Source organism: Amphiprion ocellaris, chromosome 17 (genome assembly GCF_022539595.1).
Source record: "Amphiprion ocellaris isolate individual 3 ecotype Okinawa chromosome 17, ASM2253959v1, whole genome shotgun sequence".
Classification (NCBI taxonomy): Eukaryota; Metazoa; Chordata; class Actinopteri; family Pomacentridae; genus Amphiprion; species Amphiprion ocellaris.
In genome coordinates, this window is record NC_072782.1 from 11,112,307 (window position 1) to 11,116,295 (window position 3,989).

The 3,989-nt window shown below is 37.0% G+C and overlaps 1 long non-coding RNA gene across 1 annotated transcript; it reads left to right on the top strand.

Moving 5' to 3' along the window:
- Nucleotides 1-2,658, top strand: LOC129350966 (uncharacterized). The gene is made up of 2 exons (XR_008604568.1): nucleotides 1-105; nucleotides 1,285-2,658. It is a non-coding gene; the product is annotated as an uncharacterized LOC129350966 (long non-coding RNA).
- Nucleotides 2,659-3,989: the final 1,331 nt, after the last annotated feature.

Below are 3,989 nucleotides of genomic sequence, written 5' to 3' on the forward strand. Positions count from 1 at the left end.
GCAGCTTTTCCCAGCCTAAAAGAAGAGAGGAGGAAGAGCATCCCAGAGAGGAGATGGAGGAGGAAGAGTTCAGAGAGAGAGAAAGAAATGAAGGCACAGCTAAAGGTAAATCAGAGACTATCTCTGGTCCAACTGGTCCACATGCTATGAATATTGCTTTAGTATTATATATCTGAGTAAGAGGTACACCTGTCGCAATAATTACCTTTTTGGACAAACTATTATCTGATGTAGTTAGTCTTTTAATTTTAAGATGATAAGTAGATCCTTAATTCTTAAGAATATCCAAATATTGGAATTATAGAATTATTGTAAGATATGTCTCAAATAAACAGCATCAAAAAATAAAACCACAAATCTCAGACCATAAATAAAATTATCTGGACTCTGACTCTGTTCTAGATGAATTAATAATGTAATCATTGTGGCAGGCTGAACATAAGCATAGATCACACAAATGCAGATTTCCCAAAACAGTGCATAAGAGAGACATTGTCTAGTCTTAATCTAATTTGTTGCTAAATTTAAGAAACATTTTTAACATATCTAGCATTTGGTTTCTTCAAAGTGTATAAGGTTGACTTTATTTCAGTTTAAATCTTTTCCCCTTTCTGCTAGACATATCAAATCACATATTCTGATTGACAGCTGATAAGAACAACTCATGTTTAGGATTGGCTGACAAATACAAATGATATTTACTTATTTAACATACTTATTTCAGCAGTATTTGTGTCAATTTGATAACGCCTGCTGGTTGGTTTCATCCAAATCCGTCATTCCATTTTTGAGTAATGTTGCTAACAGACAGACAAACCAATGGCAGTCATCACATGACTCTGCCAAGGTTCCGCCTCCTTGGCAGAGTATGCATATATATATATATATATATATATATATATATATATATATATATATATATATATATATATATATATATATATATCTGCCACCCCTTTGCCACCCTATTAATTTTTCTCTAGATCCGCCCCTGAGTGTAAGTAAAGAAAAAGTTTGGAATGAATAAATAAAAAACATACAATGGCAAGAAATACTCAACTAATAAATTAACACAAAACATAATTGTATATAAAAAAGGTAATTAATTTAAATTACTTATTCATTATCTGTCATGATGGCTTCATCAGCTTTATCAACATACTGTCCTAGTATCTGTTTACAGCCATTTATGATTTGTATACGCAGCCTCTAAATGCTGAAATGAGCCTGGCTGGCAAGTACAGCATTTTGAAATAAACTCTGTTGAACTTCTAACCTTTTCAGGAAATGCAACTGCGAGCGCATCGTATCTGGAGATTTGCTAGAGAGGAAATACTGCTAACACAGTATGTGGCCAATGTGTGCAAATGAGAGCAACCACACTGGAGTGCATAAATTTGTCCGAGCCTCTAAACACGTATGAGCGTTCTGGAAACAACAAAGCATGCGGTAAGTTTAATGTGTCAGCTGCTCAGGCTTCAGAGGAAACCTGTGGGAGAGATGCTTCTGTGTGAAGACTTTACAACATGACTGTGAGCATACAGTTGAGGTTTCATTTACTCATTTCATTTTGACCATCAGTGCAAAGTATTTTTGACTCCTTGAACCTGATTTGTTCACAGTTTGTGGCATTGTCATTTCGTGTGCTAGCAGGTGTATGCTTTGTTTTCATTCAGAATGTCAGTGGAAATACATGTTCTATGATCAGTATTGGTAACACCTTGTATTTCAGTTAAGTTTTCAATTTACTTGTATTTAGACAGCATCAGTCAACAATACAAGTCATCTCAAGACATTTCACATATTAAGATGTAAAGCCTTACAGTGTTATATTATAGAGAGAAACCCAACATACCCAAAGATTCCCTTTTAGCATGCTCTTTGGCAACAATGGAAAGAAATCCTCTATTTAATAGGAATAAAACTCTGGCAGAACCAGACTCATGCAGGGCAGACATCTGCCTTGACCAGTTGGGATGAGAGTGAAGGCGACAAAGATATGTATATCAAAAAGAGAACAGACAAACAATGCATAAGGGAGCCTTAAATGTTTAGAGAAGAGTAGTTCTGGGGCCACATATTTGTTCTGTAAACAGAAGTTTGGTATCAATTTGGTCTCTGCATTCAGTCTAGACCAAAAGGAAGAGAAATGCAGCTCTTGGTTGCTCTTATGTTATCTTATTTAGAACTTGTGCATTGTTAGCTGGTTTGCTAAAATTTGCACTCAATCAGGAACCAGTTGAGTACCTCAGTGGGGATCTAATGTCAGTAATTTGGGGAAACACATGAATCTTTTGTACACAGTAACTATCACTATTGGTGTCGGGTACCAGCCTGGTATTTACTTGCTGTTGCTTCAGAAAGGAATTAAGCGGTTTTTACATTTCTACCAGAAGAAAAAAATAATCTGCACAACTTTTTAAACTGACAAGCCAATTGTCCAGTTTTATTACATTTGCAGTTATTTGGTAGAGTCTGTCCTTGTGTTCACCTTTTATTTTCAAATTACCTGCTCCATCTACTCTATCCAGTTTTGCTAACTTATCATAGCTGAAAGTTATCTCTGTTTAGTTGACCCAGTTTACAGGCCCAGAACTCTGTTGTATATATTGTAAATTGATTTGGTTTTTTTTGTTAAATAAAAACACTTGTTTTGAAGATGCACTGGGGACTCCTTATATCTGCCAGCTTGACCCCTCTCACTGACCTCATCAGTCTGTATGTTACTCAGTGGATCTCAGGGGGGAAAAGATAAACTGTTTGCTTGGAGTAAAACCAGAGCTTAAAATCCAATAAACAAATGGGGCTAGCTAAACATTAGCCACAGCAAAGGCACACAGCAGCACTGCACCAAGGTCAGGAATGGGATTTTAAACTAACTTTTCCTGGTGTTGGCTAGACTCTTTCTATTTTTGCACTCATTTAATGTGGGATATGTGACATGTGGCTGGGAGCATTTTTAAAAGCAACTGAACAGAGCTTAGCTGAATAAACAAATGAAAGCAAATGTAAATTTTATTTAGTAATCAGTGTGATGCCCCTCCCACTGCCTTGTAGGCGGCGTTTGCCCACCTCAGGGGGCAATTGGTTGACATGTAATGGAGCTCACCTGGGCCTCACCGGCTAGAAAGCTGACATGTGCTCCCTTTGTCTCGCTCTTCCATCCATCTGGCATCATCCCTCTTTTGTGTTTGCACCTTCAACACCTCCACAGCACACATGACACACATCCATTCACTGCTGATATTGCTGACCGCCCCACTCCTTTGTTGTTTTGTGTTAGTTTAGTTGTGATAAATCCAATTACATTTAAGTCAATCCCTCTACTTGTCACTTTCTTTGTTCCAGTTTGGGATATCAGTAATGTAATAATACATATATATATTTTTTTTCTATTACAAACTGATTACATTTTCAGGAAACTTGTCAAATACTGCCTGTCGTGCAATTATGAGAAGGTATTTTTATTATGTTATTATTTTTTACTTTTTTACGCACTAAAAAACTATGTAAAATTCAAAGCATCGGGTTCAGGCTCATGTACTGCAACAGAAAACAACTGTTTCATTTCCATCATTAAGCTCAGCATTCAGCTCACAACTCCTGACGCCTCCATCTCTCCACATCCTTACAGTAATTCTCCTGTCTGTCATTTCCTCTCTTTTACCTTTGCACCATGCCGTTCAATTATATTTATTCATGCATGTCTTGGTTGATATACAGTATGAATATTCTTATTAGATGCTGTCGTTGAGACCCATTTCTTTATGGAGCATTGAATTTATATTCATGACCACGGACGCACATTGGAAGGTGTGTAATGATGAAGGAGTCATGTCCTACCACACAAGGCTGTAGAGGGAATAATATTTGTTATGTTTGCATCAGCTGGAATGGATCTGTGTTGCATGCACAGGATGACACCTTGACTCAGATGAAAAAAAAAACAGAAGTATATTGGATCCGTGTGTGACTCAGAGCGGGTTTTG